Source organism: Saccostrea cucullata, unplaced genomic scaffold (genome assembly GCF_032062105.1).
Source record: "Saccostrea cucullata isolate Sc308-1 unplaced genomic scaffold, CSIRO_AGI_Scuc_v1 ctg15425, whole genome shotgun sequence".
Classification (NCBI taxonomy): Eukaryota; Metazoa; Mollusca; class Bivalvia; order Ostreida; family Ostreidae; genus Saccostrea; species Saccostrea cuccullata.
The window spans coordinates 3,728-14,060 of record NW_026918316.1 but is presented as its reverse complement, the minus strand read 5'-3'; the positions used below and the strand labels follow the sequence as shown (position 1 = coordinate 14,060).

General features: G+C 33.9%; 1 long non-coding RNA gene across 1 annotated transcript; it reads right to left on the bottom strand.

Moving 5' to 3' along the window:
* Positions 1-7,829: 7,829 nt before the first annotated feature.
* On the bottom strand, positions 7,830-9,871 carry LOC134263011 (uncharacterized). The gene is made up of 3 exons (XR_009991168.1): positions 9,206-9,871; positions 8,548-8,617; positions 7,830-8,106 (listed from the first exon to the last, which is right to left on the bottom strand). It is a non-coding gene; the product is annotated as an uncharacterized LOC134263011 (long non-coding RNA).
* Positions 9,872-10,333: the final 462 nt, after the last annotated feature.

The following is a 10,333-nucleotide window of genomic DNA, read 5'->3' as shown; positions in this document are numbered from 1 at the left end:
TCATTTGATATCAATAACATGGGGCTGACCCCTCAAATAAGGGGCTCAGAGGGGCCAAAAGTCTTTTATCTATAACTCTCTAATGATCAATATTCTGGTATACATTACTGAAGTAAAAGTATTTATCTTATTGATTTGCAACAATATATGATACAATTTTCATCATATGTTACGTAATTGGGGGTCAGAAGGGGCCAGAATATCAAATCTTTGATGGTTTATATCTCGAAAAGGGCAGTGCTCCAAGTCACACTTGCTCACAGGTCGCAAAATGGCGACCTAAAAATTTTTTTGGTTGCCATTTTAGAATTTCTGGTCGCCATAATCAAATATTTCACTCGCCATAAAAAAATACATTTTGTGAATAAAACTTGATAATTTAAATAAGGATATGTATTATGTCTTTATTATATCATAGATTACTGATTACTGTGACTATAAAAATTTGCTAGGTTGAATGAAATATTTTTATTGAATACATGTACCCTTATGGTTGTACAGAACACAAGTAAAATGATTACAGAAATAAAAATTTTATCAAATGAAAATACAAGCTTGACAGCTGTTGAGACAGGATTTTGCCTGCTGTTTGTCATGTTTACTTACTACTACGTACCTAACCCATTACACAGTCATTATGAATGCCGCCCAAAACACTCTTTATTAGCATGATAATACAATCATGATTCATTGTGATATGCAAGCAATTGATCAAATGCTTCAATAACAAGGTCGGATCTTAAAAAGTGTACGGAGTTTGGATGCCATTCTATCAGGAACATCATTTGTCCATGTCTCCGGTTCAGGTTCTATCAAACTTTGTACAGCATGCCATGCTGTCATAACATTACGTGATCTAAGTCCATGCAACGCTTTGTAAAGTGTATTTAAGTATATGTCTTCAAACTTTTTCTTCATAGATTCTTTACAAATGAAATCTCGATCCCGATCTTAAAAATTGGATGTTTCCAGCCCAAATTTTCTCAGTCGCGAAAATGCGAGTGTATTTTCATAAATTTCTAGTCGCAAAATCATTTTTTTGGTCGCAAATGCAACTTTTTTAGTCGCAACTTGGAGCACTGAAGGGGGAATATTTTGATAAGCAATATTGAACAAAAGATGGTCAGAATAATGTTCTAAACAATATGCATACTTTGAATTTTTGTAAAACGGCCCCATTAAGGACTTGTAGGAGTGGCCCTTAAATATTTCCATTTAGCATATCTCCACAACGAATAGAAATCTCTGAATAAGTGTTGAACAAAAAATCTTCAAAATAACAAGACCTTTCATTTGATATCAAGAAAAAGGGGCTGACCCCTCAAAATAGGGGTTCAGAGGGGCCAAAGGTCTTTTATCTATAACTCTTTAATGATCAATATTTTGTTATACATTACTGTGGCAAAATTATTCATCATAACGATTTGCATCAAAATATGATAACATTTTTTGTAATTAGGGGTCAGAAGGGGCCAGAATATCAGAATATCAAATCTTTTATGCTTTATATCTTGAAAATGGGGAATATCTTGAAAAACAAAATTGAACAAAAGATAGTCAGAATAATGTTCTAAACAATATGCATACTTTGAATTTTTGTAAAACGGACCCATTAAGGACTTGTAGGAGTGGCCCCTAAATATTCCCGTTTAGCATATCTCCACAACGAATAGAAATCTCTGAATAAGTGTTGAACAAAAAAATCTTCAAAATCATAAGACCTTTCATTTGATATCAAGAAAAAGGGGCTGACCCCTCAAAATAGGGGCTCAGAGGGGCCAAAAGTCTTTTATCTATAACTCTTTAATGATCAATATTTTGTTATACATTACTGTGGCAAATTTATTCATCATAACGATTTGCATCAAAATATGATAACATTTTGATCATATGTTACGTAATTAGGGGTTGCAAGGGACAAAATGCTATATTTTTTATGCTTTACGTCTCAAAAAGGGGGAGTATTTTTATAAGCCTTATTGAACAAAAGATGTTCAGAATACCCTGATAAAAGTGAGAAATTTTAAATTTAATGAAGGAAATCTTAAAATCATTCTCTTTGAACGATTATCTCAGTCAAAATCACATCTCATCTTATTTAGAAATTCAACGGAAGACCTACTCGTTGCTCGCAACGAGATCTCATCTAGTTATTATTATTTTTTTCTGTCCATATTTTGTGCAGACGATTTCTCATAGATGCTTGGACGGATTTAAATGAAATTTTCATGGATGATGTATCATGATCTGAAGTTAATATGTTTTTTTAAATTTTTCGAAATTCACTTCCGGTTGTGAATTATCGCCCTTTAATCGCATATTTAGTGACCATTTTGTCCGGATAAAAACTCCAAAATGGCAAAAGTTAGCGTAACGAAATTTTCAGCGAATATAGTCGACATGTTGTAGTTGTGTACCTATATTTTCAAATCTTCCGAAAAAGTCTAGTATGGAAGCTCGGTAGGGGTCGAAATTTAGGACACGAATCAAGAGTGTTTTCTCAAGACATTTTGAATCATATCTTTTAAAGTATAACTAATTTATGAAAACATACTGAACAACATTTGTGCAGATTCACAAGATCTTTAGTATGATACCTAGAAAAAAGCGCTGACTCGTCACATTAGGGACAAAAAGGGGCCAAAAGTCTTTAATCAATAACTCTTTAACAGTCAATATTTTGTTATACATTACTGAAGCAAAAATGTTTATCTTAACAATCTACAACTATATATTATAACTTTCCGATGTCGTATGGTACATAATTAGGGGCCACAAGGGGCCAGAATGCTAAATCTTTGATGCTTTATATCTCAAAAGTAAGAAAAATTTTGATAAGGAATATTGAACAAAAGATGTTCAAAATAATGTTCTGAACAATATGCAACCTTTCATTTTTCGCTAAACGTCCCCATTAGGGAGTTGAAGGGTTGGCCCCTAAATATGTCTTTTGCAAATAACTCGAAAACGAAAAAGAATCTCTGAATAGTTGTTGAACAAAAAGTGTTCAAAATCCTAAGAGCTTTAAGATGAGATCAAGAAAAAGGGACTGGGTGCTCAAATTAGGGGCCAAGAGGGGCCAAAAGTCTTCAATGGATAACTCTTTGTGAGTTAATATTTTGTAATACATTACTGAAGCAAAGATGTTTATCTCCACCATTCACAACTATATGTTATGATTTTTATGTCGTATGGTACATAATTAGGGGCCACAAGGGGCCAGAATACTAAATCTTTGACGCTTTATATCTCGAAAGTAAGAAAAATTTTGATAAGTAATATTGAACAAAAGATGTTCAAAATCATGTTCTAAACAATATGCAACCTTTCATTTTTCGCTAAGCGTCCCCATTAAGGAGTTGAAGGGTTGGCCCCTAAATATTCCTTATGCAAATAACTCGAAAACGAAAATGAATCTCTGAATAGTTGTTGAACAAAAAGTGTTCAAAATCTAAGGAGCTTTAAGATGAAATCAAGAACAAGGGGCTTGGCGTTCAAATTAGGGGCCAAGAGGGGCCAGAAGTCTTTAATAGATAACTCTTTATGAGTTAATATTTTGTAATACATTACTGAAGCAAAGATGTTTATCTCAACCATTTACAACTATATGTTATGATTTGTATGTCGTATGGTACATAATTAGGGGCCACAAGGGGCCAGAATACTAAATCTTTGAGGCTTTATATCTCGAAAGTGAGAAATATTTTGATATGTAATGTAGAACAAAAGATGTTCAAAATCATGTTCTAAACAATATGCAACCTTTCATTTTTCGCTTAACGTCCCCATTAGGGAGTTGAAGGGTTGGCCCCTTAATATTTCTTTTGCAAATAACTCGAAAAGATACAGAATCTCTGAAGAGTTGTTGAACAAAAAGTGTTCAAAATCCAAGGAGGTTTAAGATGAAATCCAGAAAAAGGGGCTGGGCGCTCAAATTGGGGGCCAAGAGGGGCCAAAAGTCTTCAATGGATAACTCTTTATGAGTTAATATTTTGTAATACATTACTGAAGCAAAGATGTTTATCTCAACCATTTACAACTATATGTTATGATTTTTATGTCGTATGGTACATAATTTGGGGCCACAGGGGGCCAGAATACTAAATCTTTGACGCTTTATATCTCGAAAGTAAGAAAAATTTTGATAAGTAATATTGAACAAAAGATGTTCAAAATCATGTTCTAAACAATATGCAACCTTTCATTTTTCGCTAAGCGTCCCCATTAAGGAGTTGAAGGGTTGGCCCCTAAATATTCCTTATGCAAATAACTCGAAAACGAAAATGAATCTCTGAATAGTTGTTGATCAAAACGTGATCAAAATCCTTAAAGCTTTAAGATGATATGAATAAGAAGGGCTGATTCCTAAAATTAGGGGCCATGAAGGGCCACTAGCAGATTTTTTAAGTCTTTAATGTTCAATGTCTTTTTACAGATTATGAAAAATCATTATTTTAGAATGAAAATCTAAATTAAAAGCTTATCTCATCTCATCAAGAATTGGACGGAAGACCCACTCGTTGTTCACAACGAGATCGTATCTAGTTCTCTATTATTATTTTTCTTCCAACTGATTTTGTGCAAGCGATTTCTCAGAGATGGCTCATCCGATTTTTATCAAACTTTCAGACGTGAAAGATATTTAATTGATCTTGATAGGTTTTTTTGCTTTTTGATGACGTCACTACCGGTCGTGAGATATGGACGATTTTCTGATTTTCAGAGGGTCGGCTTGTCCAGGAAACTCCTCCGAAATGACTTAAGATATTGACCCAAGATTTTTAGTGAGTATACAGGAAGGTTTGCTGAGTTGCAATTGGGTGCCTAAATCTTTCTAGCGCAAAAGGCGCCCGGATTCGGTAGGGCCAGAAAAAATGTCTCAGAAACATCTCACAAAATTTGACACATTTTGTTTCATATCTTCGTACCTGTTTATAATTTGCTAAAACATATAGAAGGAAAAATGTGCAAAATGTTAAGAACTTTCATTTGATATCAAGAAAAAGGGGCTGACCCCTCAAATTAGGGGCTCAGAGGGGCCAAAAGTTTTTCATCTATAACTCTCTAATGATCAATATTTTGTTATACATTACTGAAGCAAAAGTATTCATCTTAAGGATTTGCAACAATATATTATAAAATTTTGATCAAATGTTATGTAATTAGGGGTCACAAGGGGCCAGAATGTCAAATATTTGACGCTTTATATCTCAAAAAGGGGGAATATTTTGATAAGCAATATTGAATAAAAGATGGTCAGAATAATGTTCTAAACAATATGCATACTTTGAATTTTTGTAAAACTGTCTCGTTAAGGACTTGTAGCGAGGGCCCCTAAATATTTCTATTTAGCATATCTCCATAATGAGATAGCTGCTTAAATAGAATAGTACTTTGGTCAGTGATCTTGCAAAGTGTTTGCTTTGAAAATAAAGTGCTAGTTAGATGCGCATTTTACTCTTCATATTGGCCTTAAATTTGCGAGCTAATATACTTGAGGAAAGCACCCAGCTGCTCATAAAATTATGTATGGTAGTTGGAATTCAGCTTTAAGTTTGGTCTTGAGAATTGTGTATGTCTGTTTACAAAATTGTATCATGTCATGAGCTTAGAAGTTCAAAAATTTGTGTATTAGGTCAGCGAACAGCTGCATATAAAAACTGTATGTTAGTTGGAGCTCAGCAGGATTCAGCATATGAATGTTCATAAAATATTAATTGTAAAAATGAGCTCATGTTGTTTATGAGGTAGCATATGGTCTCTTTTTTAGTCTCGTTAACTTTATGTTATTCACAGGTTTAGTAACCTCTTTCCTTTATATTTTGTTACTCATTCAGATATAACTTTGTGCTTATGTGGGTTTTTAGCTCACCTGAGCCGAAGGCTCAAGTGAGCTTTTCTGATCACATTTTGTCCGTCGTCCGTCCGTCTGTCCGTCTGTCCGTCCGTCCGTCTGTAAACTTTTCACATTTTCGATTTCTTCTCAAGAACCAATAGGCCAATTTTAACCAAACTTGATACAAAGCATTCTTGGGTGAAGAGGAGTTTAAATTGTTAAAATGAAGGGCCAAGTCTCCTTACAAGGGGAGACAATCAAGAAAAGACAAAAATAGGGTGGGGTCACTAAAAAATCTTCTCAAGAACCACTGGGCCAGGAAAGCTGAAACTTATGTGGAAGCATCCTTGGGTAGTGTAGATATTAAATTGTTAAAATCATGTCCCCCGGGGGTAGGGCGGGGCCACAATAGGGAATCCAAGTTTTACACAGAAATATGTAGAACAAATCTTTAAAAATCTTCTTCTCAAGAACCACTGGGCCAGGAAAGCTGAAACTTATGTGGGAGCATTTTTGGGTAGTGTAGATATTTAATTGTTAAAATCATGACCCCTAGGGGTAGGGCGGGGCCACAATAGGGAATCCAAGTTTTACATAGAAATATATAGAACAAATCTTTAAAAATCTTCTTCTCAAGAACCACTGGGCCAGGAAAGCTGAAACTTATGTGGAAGCATCCTTGCGTAGTGTAGATATTAAATTGTTAAAATCATGACCCCAGGTGGTAGGGCGGGCCACACCCTTGCAGAATATTCCTGGGATGTCCTAAGAAATCCTAAGACAATCTCAAGATTTATTCCTCGGATATCTTGAAAAAATCCTAGGATTATTCCCAAGATATCCTGAGATGTTTTTGGAACAGGAATTCCTGGGATTTCCTTGGACAGTCCCAATTCAGGGGTTCTAGAAAAATCCCAGGAATCAAAACACCAAGACTTCCCAGGATATCCCAGGAAAATCCCAACACTTAAAATGTCCTAGGAAATCAGGAATTCCTAGGATTTCCTAGGATATCCTAGCCTCCTAGAACATCTTTTTTTTTTTTTTTTTTTAAAAATCATACATAGCAACAAAGCAGAATGATAAGATCTCTGAAAAAAATTTAATGAATGTATGCATTATAAAAATTCATGGCCACACAGAAAAAATAATACATAAAATAATTTTTTTAAAAATGCTGATGGTATCTGATACAACAAATTCTTTACAATTTTACTGCTGTAACATTATTGTGCAGTTATGATTCAACATCATGATTTACACACAAGGGGGGGGACAGATTGTCCTATTTTCAAACTATGTTAATACATTCTGAAGCAGCTCTCATAGAATATTTATGATATACACATGTACATGTACAATGACAAATATTAATAATAATAAAAAAGATATTTAAATCAACAACCTAGTGTAAAGAGTAGGGGTGAGGCCCTCAGGGTTTGTCACTTCTGAAGAATTCTGTACAATAAAAGATTCAGATACCAAACAGAACTAATTCATAACACTCCCCCCCCCCCCATAAAAAGAACAAAAACAGTATGCACCTGGTGGCAACAAAGTTTGAAAAAATAAAACAAAATCATATAGGTCAAAGTCACAAGGTCATTAACCTTGATGTAATTTGAAAGAACTTAATTAGTGGAGTATGGATACTCAATATAAAATCTCTACCTCTTATGGTTCAAAAGTAAAAGATTCAATAAGGCTATATTTTAGCATAACGATGACAGTCAAGGTCATTGGTTTTGGTCTCATTTGAAAGTGGAGTAAGCATACCATATATGAAGTATCTATATCTCTCATGATTCAAAAGTTATGGCCAAAGGTAAATTGGCAATAGACAGATAAACAGACAGGCAAAAACAATATGTGCCCCCGAAAGAGGCCTTGACCTCTGACCATTTCACTTCAAAATATATAAGGGTAATATTTTAAATGTATAAACAATATTAAATTTGTATTGATGATTAATCATGTTCTGCAGTGTGATCGTCAAAATGAGTTATAATATAAAATGTCATTGCAATATCTGATGGCTTTTTGGAAATGTTAAGAGAACGAAGTGTTACAGACAGACATATTGACAAACAGAAGGATAAAAAGACCCAAATTAATATCCCCCCTGCACCTCGTCAATCCAATATAAGTCGCCCAGCTTTAGTTGATCACTGATGTATCTTCTTTAGCTGTACATTTTTCTTCTTCATCGCCAGTGGCCTAGTTGCAGATCGTGAAGCCTTGTTTGCTTTTTCTTCACTCGACTTTTCACTCTTTGCTAAAATAAAATTTTATTTAATGTATTCCATTGTTTAGTCTAAAAATGTAATTATTTCTAAGGGATGAAAATCAAACTTATTGTAAAATTTAGTAGCCAATGACGCTACATGTACAAAGCTTTTAGATTCTACCAGTCCATAAAAATATGTGTTTGCCCAAGTAAGATGAACCATTTTTCTCAAAAGATTTATTTTATTCACACTTGCATAAGGAATAAGGTATGTTAATCAATTGCATACATGACGTGATTTACAAATGATGTCATAATAATCTTACTGAATAGCCTTTTTGTAGAAAATAAAATTTTAATTCGCAATAGTTAACCGCTTTACCACAGCTGTCGTATGAAGTCAATTTACTTGGCATTAAAATACTGTGAATTAAACTCTCCGTGTGAACAGAACATTAAAATCATAAATTAACATTATTTGAACAGCTTACCTTCCTCTGCAATATTCTCCTTGTTGTAATTTGCTTCTTTTCCCTTAGTCCGAGTTAAACAGTCTGCAAAGTTATCAATAAAATTTTTTATAAGACGTGTATATATTTGTTCTTTTGTAATCTAGCTGAAATTAATTTTAATGATGGCTGTCATTGACATTTCTTGCTGATTTTTTAATTTTTCTGTTCTAAATTTTGCGAATATTATCTTATGTGTTCTACGACATCTGCGTCAGTTTTCCCAACTTAATATAAGTTACAGAGATTGAAATGTACCATAAACTTTCATTCACGACTTTCACATTTACAAAAGTTATTCCCCTTTGGGGGGTCAATCCAGGGTCAACAGGCGTAAGACACTGTTTCCCCTCTATTACCTTACCAACTTTATGGGTCAGTATCTCAGAAATATAGTATGTATTAATTTGTTCATTACGTTTTTAAAGTTGCCCCATGTTCTGGCAATACAGTTACAGACCGATATTGTTAGATATAAATGTCTGAAAATAAAAATATTTCCAGGTAACTTACAAAGGACAAAGTGGGGAAAATGAGTGTTACGCCGACAACCGGAGATAACACTTAGGAATGTGAAATCCGTCTATTCTTTCAAGTTTACAAAAAAAAAAATTTAAAAAGATTACAAGATACCTGAAACTTTCTCTTCATTTGGTAGTCTCAATGGGAGTTTCCAGTCTCATAATCCTTGCCAGGCTTCAAGGTTCTAGCTAGAAGATAACAATGCAATGAAGGCTTTATTTAAGAGTATAATTCCAAAATTTACACCATGTCAAAACATTCAATGCAAATTTAACAGTAACTGATAATAAATATTTGTTTATAAGTCTTCTGCTTACTAAATTTTAACATGTAAAACCTGAAAATATTTCACTGTGTATGTACGTTTGATCTTCATGGACTAGACTGAATCACAGTATGCCAAAAACCTTTTACACATATTCAAATCGTTTCTTCTATTTCAATATTGAAATATTATACAACACATCACATGCACTAAATTATTAAACAATATTTGTGTGTTTAAATACATATTACAAGGAACCACTCGCCACTTACCCCACTGGCCTGTGGCCATGATATCTACACTTCTTCCAACATTCCCTTTACTGCACTCCTAGCGAAACCAAGATTTTTGGGAAAGGGAACATGGTTTATGTGAAGAATTAGAGTCAATCTTGGGCGTAAGTTGTGCATTTCGTTACATTTCACCAGTATCTCTAAACATTGCCGCTCCTTGAACTCCTATTTTGCGCTTCTCGATTAAGTCTCGCGAGAGGATGATACAGGACGGTGTAAAGTTATTTCGTGCCACACCAAGAAAATGCGGTTTGTTTATTCTTGAAAATAATTTGTGATTAATGTGAATTTACGTTTTGTATTTTTTTTTACAAAAAGAAAATATATTTTAGCGAATATTTTCTGACAAATTAATATTCAAAGCTGAGTTGACAGTAAAATATATTTTATACACCGGGTACTAATTGATCGAAGATCACTTTTTTGCACCACCTCTCGGAAGTTCGCGCGAGAGAATGCTGAAGACACGGTGTAGGGGTATTTTGTACACCTTTAAGAAATATTCCGACATTTTCCCGAGAATCTTGTTAAAAAAAAACACGTAAGTTATTATCATTGACAAACGACCCGCATATTAGAAAAATAAAATATAAATATCCTTGATCAACCAATTCTACTAACAGAAAGTGTTACAGAAGAAAATATTTTCGAAGAACCACGATGATACATTTAGGCCAAGAA